A 13,740-nucleotide genomic window follows, 5' to 3' on the forward strand; every position below is an offset into this window, starting at 1 on the left:
TCCTTTAAAAAAATAAGTACTGACTGTTCTAGCTTTCATGAACCAGTTTAGCAGAAAGGACATTTGGTGTATAAGTCAATGCCATGTTGGAAGAAGAGTGAAAAAAAAAAAAATCAATGTCCTCCTCGGGGGCTTCTGAGTGGACCAGAGCTTACATTTTGTATCCCAGATACCGAGCTGAGGTTTCTGGAGTTGGTTCAGTTTCACACACCCTCTTCTAGTATTCTCAGGGGCAGATGTGTCATGGGCTGTACTCCTCTGTAGCACAGCAGTCGGTACTCAGCCGTGAATACTACTCACATGATTATGGTTGTATGAAGGAGGACCTGGAGCTCATTGTTAAGAACTACAGAGTTCTTACTATGTGCCAGAGTTATATTCTCATGGAATGCTCACTGAACAACCTCCTGAGGCACCTATTGCCCCGTTTTGTTGATGAGGGGGGAACTGGCTCAGGGAGCTAAGTGATATTCCCAGTGTATGCAGTCGACCAGAAGGTGTCAAGAGATGTACCATGCTTAGCCTCCCCCCTGGTCCCCGATTGCCTCAGGGGCAACGTTCCCACCGTAGACTCCTCATTCCATTCTCCTTCTAGTGCCCCTGTGGGTTGGGGGGTTTGGTAGCATCAGCCCACCTGATCCTCCCAGCCCATGAACCTCCACACGGCACCTGTCCCCTTTGTCTCCAGGGAGGAAGTTTCATTTTCTTTTCTTTTTTTTTTTTTTTTTAATTTTTTTTTCAACGTTTTTATTTATTTTTGGTGACAGAGAGAGCAGAGCATGAAGTCGGGGGAGGGGCAGAGTAGGAGAGTGGGCTGACTACAGAATCGGAAAAGGCTCCAGGCTCTGAGCCATCAGCCCAGAGCCCCCCCCCCCCCCCCCCCCCCCCCCCCTGACGCGGGCTCGAATCTCACGGACCGCGAGAATCGTGACCTGGTCTGAAGTCGGATCGCTAACCGGACTGCGCAACCCAGGCGGCCCCTCAGTTTTTCTTTTAAGAGGAGCTGTGGTCCAGCCATGTCCCCTTCATGTCTGGTTCCATGGAGGTCACCACTAGGATCATTTGGCATCATAGAGGCTGTATACGTGCAGATTTGGTAACGTTAGGACTTTGGGAGAGGCATCCTGTGAACTTTTGGAAATTGTGTTGAAATCAAAATGAAATGAACTGAGAAATCCCTGAAGCAGTAATTAAATTCTGCATTTATTATTGAGCAAATGAAAAGCAAGTGGAAGGTGCAGGTAGGGCAAAGGGGCCACTCAGGGCATTTCATGTCAAATATAAATGAGGTGTGGATGCCAGGGAGCATTCCATTACTGAACAGCACATCTGTGTAGACACACACAGTGGCATTGCTTGTTTGGGCATCTCCTCAAACCTTCCTCCTGACCTTTGTCACCCAATCCTGTCTGTCATATGTCTTAGCCACTTAAAACAGGACCTGTTTTCTACCAGAGAAGTATCTGCAGTAAAGGAATCCTGTTAATATGTTAGTGAACTATTGTATTACCTTTCTTTAAGTAACATAAAATGTTAACGAGAGCTGTGGCATTCAGCTGTGCAGGTTGTGTACTGCCAAACGTGGGGCCTGTAGTCACACAGACTATGCTCCACTTGAACTCAGGAATCCCTTAGGGGGATGATGCAGATGGTGGGAGTGGATACCTTTTGCCAAGAAGATTCAACAGGGGCTGATATATTTTGCAGGAGGGACAGTATAGCTTGTGGCAGGATCAAGAGCTTCAGAAGCAGGCCAACCTGGCTCAGGTCCTACAGTCACCATACACTACTTAGTTCCTAGCTCACATGGGCAGGTGACTTAACTTCTCTGAGTCTGTAAAAAGGAGGATGGAGAGGCTCTCTTCCTTTCCTCTCTGTGCGGGGGGCATGCGGCGGTCCTTTAGGACGGGTTGCAGGCTTCTGGCTTCCTGTATTCTTCCATTCCTCCTGGTCGTGACCCAGCTAAAGATTTCCTACTGCCCAAATCCAAATGCAAAGGGCTTAGGCAGTGCATACATATATATATGTACCCTTTAACCATCTTTAAGTATACAGTTCACCATCAGCACCATCCATCTCCAGAACTTTTTCCATCTCCCAAATTGAACAGCTCCTCATTCCTCCTGCCCCAAGGCCCTGGCACCCCTCCAGTCTACTTTCTGTCTCTATGATCTGACAATTCTAGACTAATCTCATATATCACAGTATTTGTCCTTTATGACTAGTTTATTTCACTTAATGTAATGTCTTCATGGTTCATCCAAGTTGCAGCACGTGTCAGAAATGCATTATTTTTTAGAGCTGAATAATATTCCAGTGTATGGTTAGACCATATTGTATTTATCCATTCATCCATCGATGGACACGGGTTGCTTTCACCTTTTGGCTGTTGTGAATAATGCTACTATGAACACGGATGTACAAGTCTCTCTTTGTGAATTGTTTTCACTTCTTTTGAGTATATACCCAGAAATGTAATTGCTGGATCATATGGCAATTCTATGGTTAGCGTTTTGAGGAGCCTCCATACTGTTTTTCCATTTTACATTCCCACCAGCAGCGCACAAGGGCTCTAATTTCTCCACATCCTCATCAACGTTTATTATTTCCGTTTTTTTTTTAAATAGCTATCCTAGTGGGTGTTGCACACGCGTTTTAAAACTCATGCTGAACACCTTCTTTTAGTTTCCTTGAATTCTTTGTGGCAATCTCCTCAGATTGCTGTGGGCAGAAAGATGTGAATTCCTCCATCTGCTCAGAAGTGATGGGACCAGAGGAGTCACTGCTGGTCCCCCACTGAGTGTGCACAGGTGACTTAGCCTGATGGTAAGGCAGGGGACAGGTGCTGGTGGAGAGGGGGAGCAGGGAGTCTGCTTGGACGTTTCTCCTGAGTAAGGCATCAAGAAGAGCTCTGAGAAGGGCCCTTGGCTTCTGGCTCCGATCCCAGAAGACAGTGGTTCATCTGGGGATGTGTGGTTTTGTTTGTGTTTTTTTGTCAAAGTTTATTTTATTCATTTTGACGGGGTTAGGGGAAGAGCAGAGAGGTGAGGGGAGAGAGAGAATCCCAACAGGCTCAGCACGGTCAGTATGGAGCCCGATGCAGGGCTCGAACTCCGAAAACCAGGAGATCATGACTTGAGCTGAAGTCAGATACTTAACTGACTGAGCCACCCAGGAACCTGAGGGATGTGTGTTTAATATCCTCATAACAGCAACAAATGTTTTCTTTTTCTTCTTTCTTTTGTTTTTGTTATTTGTTTGTTTTTGTTTTTGATATAGGCACAGTTTTGATCCCCTGATCTCAAAAAACAAGACTGCTCTTTCATCTGAAGCAATCATGGGCAACCTAGTTCTGGGCATTTTCCTTCCCAACTGTCTCCTTCCTTTGCCTCTCCCTCCCCTTCCTTTTTTTCATAAAATGGAATCTGAAGCCTCACCAGAAGAAAGAAAGGGCAAAAAGCAGCCTGTATTCAGCTCAGAGAATCCTCAGTGCACTGTGACTAAGGAATCAATGACCTAGAACATCAGAGTTTTGTGTGGGCTGCAGGGAAGACAGGGGTTCCCGGCCCTGGGAAGAGGTGTTGTTGGGTGAACTGCGGCTCAGGCTTTGTTCTGGGCTCCAAGCACAGCAGCCCCCAGCTAGTACCTATGGTTGGGACACTCACTGTTGGGACAGGACTACTTTGCCACCAGATGTCAGTTACCTTCTATCCACTTGGAGCTACCAGCTGGAGAGCTTTTCCACTTGGAAACCCCACTATCACACCTCCTGTCTCTGTCCCCGGATTTGCCCCACAACCCTCTCTCTGAGCCACCACCCTCCCCAGGGCCCTGTGGGGTAAAGAACAGGGAATTTTGCACACTTTCTTTTCAATACAACTGAAATGTAGACTCATGCAAGGATCGAGAGGAGCAGAGCAGCTGCCGCTGGCCATCGTGGCCACATCCCTGCCGAGAACCCGGAACACCTGCCTGTTCTCTGGGCACTGGATACTGGGTGGATGGTGGAGGTGGGGTGTGGACCTTCCTCACCTGGCCCGTCATCACAGCCGGTGTCTGTCTTCTGACTGATGTCCCATGAAGCAATTAGTAACTATCACACCTGGACTCTCAACCTATGATAGTTGCAAAGATCGATCAAAGCAATCTGCAGTGTGCTGTAGTCATAGAAAGAGAAGAAAAGGCCAATTAAAAAAAAATAAAGTTTGACTTAAATCCCGACACACACCCCACAACTGCCTGCACCTCTTACTCCCTCACAGTCGGATCAAGGAGGAGGTTGCAGTAATGGCTGGAAAATAAGAGTTATCCAGACCCTTCATGTGTGGGGCCTTGGCTTCCCGCTAGGGCTTCCGGAAGAAAAAAGTACTGCTTCCATCTGAGTGCCTGAACCAAAGAAGCGGGCCCCTGTGAGGGTGTGGGAGCCGTGCCCGGGCTCTTGAGCAGAATTTATGTCCTTCATCTGCAATTAGCCCATTGCTACTTCTGAGAACATGATAGTTCACTCTGCTGTTAATGGGAATGCTGTTCTCACCCCAAGGGGAGGAAAAATGCCCAGAAACATGTTTAATGGATTTTTTTTGATACTTAAAAACATTGCAGTGATTTTCTGCTTCCTTCCAAAGGACATGTTGATAACTTTTCCATATGGTAATTTTCTGTTATGATTGTTAGTGGTTTGGCAATTTTTAATATTAAAATTCCTAATGGTAAGCAGAATTTCATCCAGTTTTCAATCCATAAGACCAGTTTAAGTTTTCAGAGAGGAAGTCATTATTTCCTTTTTCTTCCTTCATATTGAAAAGACATGTCTCTTTCCCCAACCCCACGGTTTGCCTCATCTTTTGTACATGGCTTCGGGTTCACGAGGAACGTAGGGAATGGGTGCAAAGGCGCCCTAATGAGCATGTCGTTCTCGTGGTTCAGACACGCCAGCACTGAGTTTCCCCAAGTTACCTTTTCCAATTCCAATAACATTCTGTGCGTCAGCGTTGCCAGGGTAGACGCAGCCAGGCCCGGGATAGAACCCTGTTTTCCATGCAGAGATGACTCTCATGCAAACAGGCTCTCTTCCCTGCCCGACAACAGGCTGTCTCACACAACTTAAAAATTCAAAATGTCTTTTCCTAAAAATATCAGAGAAGAATCTTACCAAAAATTATTTAATATCACTTGTTTTTTCCCCCCACTGTGGGTGGTATTCACAGAAGTTATATTTATGAACCTAATAGAAATCATGTAGATGATCCTAAGAATGGTATTAGCTCTGGAAATAACCCAAATGCGGATGATGTTTGACACAAGAGAGTGAAATGATTTGCCACCTCCTCCCCATTAGAACTGTGAGTTTTCGTTCGTAAAAGGCAGTGAATGTATGCGTGTCAAGCCTGAATGACTACCTGAAGTAAGAGGTAAATGAAAACCAGCCTTTTCAGATGCCATTTTTGTGCAACCCTTCCCTTTGTTGATCTTTTTCTTTCCTACCTGCCTCTGTCAATTAAACTATGGAGGGCTTGAGGGCTGAGGCAAAATGATGCTTTTTTTTTTTTTTGAAGGCTTGGTTATATTTATTTACACTGGGCACTGGACATATCAGAATGTATCAACCTGCTGATGCCAGGTTATAAGAAAACTGCTTCACAGAAACATTCCTAGGATATCTCTTTAAGCAAGAGCTTCCCTGGCACACTTAAGGGTGTGTTTTTCTCTCGGGGAATGGCAAAATGTAACTGACTGCGTTGGTCCAGGCTCTCAGTTGTAGACAACAGAATCTACTCTGTCTAAGCAGAATGATATTTCCATAGGGATGTAGCTTGCCTTCAGAATTCAGGGACAGACGAAGAAAGGCTATATAATAATCTCAGGAGAACAATGTCCAAAATCATCCTGCAGAGTCAGGCTGCTGAGGAGGCTGATGCCTTTCCCCTGACCAGGAAGATGCCACCTCAGTTAGGGTCATGGCACCTGGGCCTCATGTGGCACTTTGCAGGTAGGCATACCCTTTCCCTGGGTAACTCCATTCAGAATCAGAGTCGTCCGTATCTCCATCTGATGTGTAGGTACCAAGTCTCATCCTGAAGCCGAGCTGCCAAGAAGTGTGGGACATGTCAACTGTGGTTTTCCAGCTCCTTCCCTGTGGGAAGACGCATCAGAATAGGGAGGACTGGAGGTTGAGGAAGTCAACCCATAATAACTACCACATGTGAAACAGACCAGCACACCATGGGGAAGGTGGGTGGGAAAGGGGGATGAGCCAAATGAAACAACTTTCCGCTGTTTGGCAGCACACAGACCCTGGTTTAGAGAGCTCAGTATGAACTGGTTGGTGGAGAAGGCGGGATCGGCCAGTGGTCATGGCATCCTGAAGGCGTCTAGCTAGCACAGCATCTACCTAGCCACCCAGCGTCCCTCATGAGCAGTGCTGGAGGGAGGTCAGAGGACAGCCTTGCCCGTAGGGTCTTCTGTCTGGAGAGGGCTCTTCTCCCCCTCTCAAGGGATCCAGAGGTTTCTGGAGTGCCTTTCTTTTCATCTTCTCCTCCTCCCCTGTTCCCAGGTCTTCTTCTGGGTGGTCTTGGCCCTGGGGAGGTAGCAGCTACTTCTATTCAAAGCTGGAGGCTCGTCTGAACCTCCTCAAGGTCTGAAGTAGGATGGAAAGACCATCTTGTTTATTTCCATGTGGAGCTTGAGAGAGCCATCTTGTGATAGCATAGCTATTTCTTTCGTAGTTTCTTTACTTACCTTATTTGGCTTTCATAACAATCACCAGGTTTTAAAAAAATCATCAGGTTTGAAGATAATTATAGATATGTTGAAAGAGGAAAATGATAGTGATGATTTATTTTTACTATGCTTCTGCATCTGTGATACATATATAACCATCCTGTGAGCTAGGTCTAATTACCATCAGTGTGTAGATGGACAGTCATAGATTTATAGATGGAATTTACAGGTGGAAACTGAAGTTCAGAGAGGTATAGTGACTTGTTTAAAGTAACACAGGAGCTTAGAGCCCAACTTTGGTCTTGTGACGGTTGAGTAGGAGGTTCTATTCCCACATATTGTATTCTCTTGGCATAAAGATGAACAAGAGTGGATGCAGGTGGGAGGTTTGATACTGAGGTAAGGGATGTGTGTGTGTGTGTGTGTGTGTGTGCATCTGTGTGTCTGTGTGTGTGTCTGTGTGTGTCTATGTGTGTCTGTGTGAAGGGATCATGCATATTTTATTAATTTTTACATGAACATATATGTGTTAATTCAACTACAGTGCGTGTCTGGTAGGATGTTGCAGTTTTCAATTGAGATCTTACAAATCCGCATCGTTATCCCATTGTTCTTCCTTAACAAAGCCAGGGTAGCTGGAAGAATCAGGCCAGGATTGCACACATGCTTTTTATTTGCCACATGGGGCCAATTGGCAAGATGCCTGTAGAGAGTTGACGCTCCAGGGAACTAGAAAACACTGATTGGTCCACGACGAGGTCAGACACTACAAAGCATCTGTCTGGAAGAATGAATATCCCCTGACATTGCCTCCACCAGCCCTCACCCTGGGCTGGCATTTCTGTCTGTCTCTTCATGGAATGGGTGGATAAAATGAAGAAGGTGATGGCGTGGCTTGCCCAAAGTCCTTTAGTGAGCAGGTGGCCCCTGGTGGATCTACATCCCATGTTGCTGTCCTCAGATGGCCAGACTTCAGCCAGGGGCCAAGGTTCCTGAGAAGGGCCAGGTCCTAAGCAGAGAGGCCAAGGGCAGCAAGAGAAGATCCAGTTGGCAGGCATGGTGAGAGGCTGTGCAGTGGGAGTTCAGGAAGTTGATCCTTGAGCAAAATTCATTCATTTGTGCAGCAGCATCTTGTGTATTGAGTGCCAGCAACACGCAGAACACAGCACTGGCCCCTGCACCAAGCCCATTGCAAACTATTCCTGCCTTTGAGGAGCTTCTACTAATTAACGGATGGGCAACAATGATGATAACAGCTCACAACTAACCCTTGTATATCCTCCCACACCTACAAAGCACTTTTCACCTGCAGTGCCTGGTTTTGCCTGCACAGTTTCTGGAGGCACAAAGAGCAAGTCGATGATCATTTTCTAGTGAGAATGTCTAAAGCTCAGAGTAGTTAGACTTAAGCTCATTTTTTCTGCTCTGCATCCCAGCACTCTTTATTTCAATAATGATGGTTTCAGGCCAGAAGTAGATTGTATTAATGGGAGGGAGAGAAAAACAGTGCAAACAGTGTGAGATGCAGAGTCTTCTCCTCTACAATTACCAGGAGTTCACTGTTCCTCAGTCATCAGCCTGACATAGCACACAGCACCCCTTCCTGGCCCACTTCCTGCATGGCCTGCTGCACTCCTACATCCCTGCGTCCAGCGGCGCCAGCTTCCCTGTGCCACCCTCCCCACCCCCGACCCTTCTGCAAGGATTCTCCCCTGCCTTCCACTCCATGCCGGTTCTCTGTGGACTTGTGACAAAGCCACTGCATTGTGCCATGGGAGTGAGGGACAATACAACCACAGGCTCTGAGGGCACCAGGGGGAAGCAGGTCAAAAGGAAGGGCCACCTTAAGGTCCCATGCCCTGTGCAAAATGCCACTTTCCTGGCCCTGGGGCATGGTCCCCGCCCCCTGATGGCGGTCAAAAGGAGGGTAAATCTCTCCCCACTGCCGAGAAAAGGCAGCACAAGCTTGAGATCACCATTCTCATCTATGTTTTAGGTATCTAGGGAATGATGCAAGCTGATGAATCCCTGCTTCTCCAGAATACAAGGCCAACTTGGACAACTGTCAGGAAAATGGTAGGTACTGTGCTGAGTCTGGAAAATCAGGCAGGATTTGGAGAGCTGGGGCAAGGTGTGGTCAAGTATTTGAGAACTCTTTGTATTGTACATTAGGTTAGTTTATTACTTAATAATTAGTTTCCTAGAGCTGTTATAATAAGTTGCCACAAACTGGGGTGTCCTAAAGCCACAGAAATCTATTCTCTCAAAGTTCTGGAAGCCCAAGGTCCAATCAAGGCGTCAGCAATGCTCCCTCTGATGGCTCTGGCAGAGAATCCCCCCCACCCTTTCTTCTTCCAGCTTCTGGTGGCAGCCAGCAATCACTGGAGCTTTTTTTTGTTTGTAGAAGCATCAGTCCAATTTCTGCCTCTGCTGTCGTCTGGCATTCCCCCCAGTGTCTCTGTGTCCAAATAACTCTCTTCTCTTATAAAGACACCAGTTGCTGGATTAGGCCCATCCTAATCCAGCATGACCTCATTTCAACTTGATTACAACTGCAAAGACCCTCCTTCCAAATAAGGTCACATTCACAGGTACTGGGGGTTAGGGCTTCCACATATCTTTTTAGGGAAGGCCATCCAGCCCACAACAAAATAGCAGGAAGATTTTTTAAAAATGTTTATTTATTTTTGAGAGAGAGAGAGAGACAGAGAGCGCAGGAGAGAGGTGAGAGAGAGGTAGACACAGAATCGAAAGCAGGCTCCAGGCTCTGAGCTGTTAGCAAAGAGCCTGACACGGGGCTCGAACTCACAGACCATGAGATCATGATCTGAGCTGAAGTCGGACGCTTAACTGATTGAGCCACCCAAGTGCCCCATGGAAAATTTTATTAGTGCTCAAGCATAGTGAAGAGAGCAAAGGGGGGGGGTGTCAAATGTTGGAAATCATACCAAAGATTTTAGTGAATAAAAGGATGCAAGTATTAGCATACTCCAGAAAAAGAAAAAAATACGCAGGAGGTTTATTTTAAGTTCAGGTATAGGTGAAGAGAAGATAACTTAAAAATTAGTAAATTATCTTTTATGACTTTTTATAGTTATCTAAAGCATGTCTAACGAAACTTTACATCTGTGGCAATATGATTATTGATTCAGGCAGGTAAACATAGGCTCACAAAAAAACAATTTGCTAGTGAGACATTCCTTATCACTTGACGTCGAATGGACAGTGTTATGCTAAGTGAAATAAGTCATACAGAGAAAGACAGATACCATATGTTTTCACTCTTATGTGGATCCTGAGAAACTTACCAGCAGACCATGGGGGAGGGAAAGGAAAAAATAAGGTTAGAGAGGGAGGGAGCCAAAACATAAGAGACTCTTAAAAACTGAGAACAAACTGGGGGTTGATGGGGGGTGGGAGGGAGGGGGGGTGGGTGATAGGTATTGAGGAGGGCACCTTTTGGGATGAGCACTGGGTGTTGTATGGAAACCAATTTGACAATAAATTTCATATTTTAAAAAAATACAACAGAGGAAAATCTGTCACTTACAATGGTGACTACAGCATTTAATCTGATTTGAAGTCTTCTGTTTCAAACTACTTTACTTGGCTAAACAAAGCTCTCTAATTCAGTAGGTTGTATAGCCAGCTTCCTTAAAAATAGGATAAAGAAATTTAAGAGCATAGCATCCAAATAAATAAGGTGCTTTTTGGTTTAAGTGACTTATCTCATAATTTCCTTTTAATTTCCTTCTTCAGCGGAAACTCATATTTCTGACTTCAGATTTTCCTTTTTTGAAAGGGGGAGCCTAAATTATTTTGTTTGCTCATGTGGACAGCATTCCTTTTAAAAGAAAAGAATAATCAAAGATGAGGAGGTGTATTCTGAAAACAGTGGCTGGATCCCGCAGGACTTGGTGGCTGACTAGTTGTGAGGATCAGGAGGGGGACCAAAGGGAGCTCCTCCCAGGTTTCACAGAACGTGTAGATGTTGGGTGAATGAATGAACAGTAATGGAGACAATGAAGGAACCTTACTAGAAATGAAGGTGACAGGAGAAACTGAGTGGAGAAGAAACGGGGTGTAAGATGTGAACTTCATTTTGGAGATACTCATCTTCTGCCTCTAGAAAGATGGCTCCAGGAGGGAGAAAAGAAAAACTGGGGCTTAGCAGTGAGGTTAGAATGGAACACCAGTTTAGGAGACATTCACATGGAAATGTTGAAATAAGGGGATCTGGTGAAATTTTTAGTGGAGACTCTACACAGAGAAAAGAGGTGGGCTTAGTATAGAACAAAACATGGAAACTGTGCACATTTAGGGGATGGCAGAGAAAGGAGGCCTGGAGGAGAAGAACAAGGTGGGGCAGTGTGAAGGTCAGTGTCGGTCAGGACCGAGTTTGGGGATAGACCCAGCTACAGAGATGGCAGGGAGGACAGGGACGGCAGAGCAGAAGATTCCCAATATTCTGCAGTTGTAAAAGAGCAGAGTTAGAGGAGTTGTTGCTACCCCAGGCATAGCTGCTGCTGAGAGGTGTGAACCAGATGTCTTGGGATGATATGGGGAGGTCTCATGCTGGAAAATGGTGAAAGAAATGCATGTTGTCAGTCTTGGGAGAAATTTGAGTCTCATGGCTTTAACAACCTGGGCTCTAGAATCAGATATATGTTGCCAAACCTGTTCTGCTATGTTTGTGACCTTGGGCAATTTACTTAAGGAAACTGATATTTAGTTTCCACATTGGCAATGTGGCCATAAAATATGAACTGGCATTGATCATGACAATGTGTGTAAAGAGCCTATTCCAATATCAAGGGCATAGTAGATGCTCAATGTTAGCTATTAGGAATAGCAGCAGCAATAGCATTGCATGGCTGGGAAGGTAAGAACTCAGGCTTGGAGGTTGTACCAGTCAGGTTAGACAATGATATGCTGCAGTAACAAACAACCCTAAACCTCAGGGCCTTACAATAACAAAGGTCTATTTTTCATCCAAGTGGCATGCCATCATGTGTTGGTGGTGGCTCTACCATGTCATTTTCACTTTGAGACCCAAGCAGAGGAAAAAGCGCACATGGCAAAGAGCTCACATTTCACTGGCCACTCTCACACAGCAGGGCCCAAGTTCAATAGAGCAGGGAAGTATAATCTTCTCCCAGGTAGGGATACTTAATGTTGGTAAACAGTAATTCAGTTGACTGCAGTGGAGCTAGTCAGTGGAACTATGGCATAAACGAGGAGGTTGGCCATCTGTGTAAATCAGTAATTCAGTTTCAAAGCCTGGCACATAGAATCAAAGCAGGGTGAGGAGGGTTCTTCCTGAGCCTGGGAGGGGTTAAGCACAGCATGGGACAGGCATGGGGAGATGTGGACAGTTCCCTTCAGGAATAAAGAAAACCATAATGAAGAAACCAATAATACCAAAACAGGAAGAGAGAGTTGCTAAAAGTTACACAATAACCTGACCTAAACCATGGCAGGCCCAACAATGTGTACACATTCACAGACAGGTGAGCACTGTGTTCCCCCGCAGGCCAGGTTCCAGGTGGAAGAGAACCATGGAAAGAAGTGAGGCTCAGACACCTGCTTCTGTTCTCAGACTCATCCTTGTGTCCTTAGGGAAGTTCCATTCTTTGCTGGCCTGCCTCAAGTCAATACGTTCACATTTTCTACCATAGAGTAATGAGTGAAAAAGAAAGAAATGGAATGAGCGAGACAACATCAACATAAAACACAGGCACATAAAACATACAAAACATGCCTGGCCTTCAGGTGCCCCTGCAAACAAAGTGCACTTATTTTTTTATAAAGATTTTATTTTTTACTGACTCGAAGGGGCACATGCACCCTGATATTTATAGCAGCATTATCAAAAATAACAAAATTATAAAAAGAGTCCAAATGTCCATTGACTGATGAATGGATAAAGAAGATGTGGTATATATATATGTATGTGTATATATATATATATATGTATGTATATATATGTATATATACACACACACACACATACACACACACACACATATACATATGTACAATGGAGTACTACTCAGTGATCATAAAGAATGAAATCTTGTCATTTGCAATGATGTGGGTGGAGCTAGAGTGTGTTATGCTAAGCAAAATAAGTCAGTCAGAGAAAGACAAATACCACATGATTTCACTCATATGTGGAATTTAAGAAACAAAACAGATGAACGTAGGGGAAGGGAAAAAAGAGAAGGAAGTAAACTATAATAGAATCTTAATTATAGAGAACAAACTGAGGGTTGATGGGGAGGTGGGTGGGGAATGGGCTAAATGGGGGATGGGCATTAAGGAAGAAATTCTACTCCTGAACCAATATTAACATTAACATGTTAGTTAACTAACTAGAATTTTTTTTTAATTTGAAAAAAAAAAACATTATTTTTAAGTAATCTCTACACCCAACATGGGGCTTGTCACATGTGCCACTGCCTGAACAAGGCAGGTGCTCCACAAAGTGCACACATTTTAAATAGAATGGTCATATAAAGAGGAAGCAAAGGATAGCAATAGAAAAATGATAAAAGAGAATTAATAAAATAAACAAGAGTGGCACCTGACTCAGGCCAGTGGTGACAATGCTCCATGAGCTGAGGAGTAGAATTAACTCAACCCTTTGCACCCGAACTCTAAAAATGAATGTATGGATGAATGAATGAATGAATGAATGAATATCTTTGTCTCCTACTCATGTCTTCCAAAGTATTTTGTTTCACCAAAAAGATCTTGTTAGAGCTTCAAAAACTTGTTGGGCTACTTTTTGCTTTATTTTGTGACTAGGCTGTGCATAGCTCTCATCCATAGTGTGTGCTTAGATGTTCTCAGGCATTCTCTGTGGGGACTGGACAGAATCTGGAGCAAGGACCCCCTCTAGGTATAGTTCTGGGCCCATCTGACAGTCACTGAGCTCTCCAGTATAACTTCCTGTGATGATGGAAATGTTCTCCAATCTGTGCTGTTCAATATGGTGACTACTGAAAACTTGAAATG

At 44.8% G+C, this 13,740-nt stretch overlaps 1 long non-coding RNA gene across 1 annotated transcript; it reads right to left on the reverse strand.

Moving 5' to 3' along the window:
• Positions 1-896: 896 nt before the first annotated feature.
• Positions 897-9,113, reverse strand: LOC116738003. Its single transcript, XR_004343471.1, has 3 exons — positions 9,103-9,113; positions 2,178-2,181; positions 897-980 (listed from the first exon to the last, which is right to left on the reverse strand). It is a non-coding gene; the product is annotated as an uncharacterized LOC116738003 (long non-coding RNA).
• Positions 9,114-13,740: the final 4,627 nt, after the last annotated feature.

The sequence above is a fragment of the Lynx canadensis genome, chromosome A3, assembly GCF_007474595.2.
Source record: "Lynx canadensis isolate LIC74 chromosome A3, mLynCan4.pri.v2, whole genome shotgun sequence".
In the NCBI taxonomy this organism is placed as follows: Eukaryota; Metazoa; Chordata; class Mammalia; order Carnivora; family Felidae; genus Lynx; species Lynx canadensis.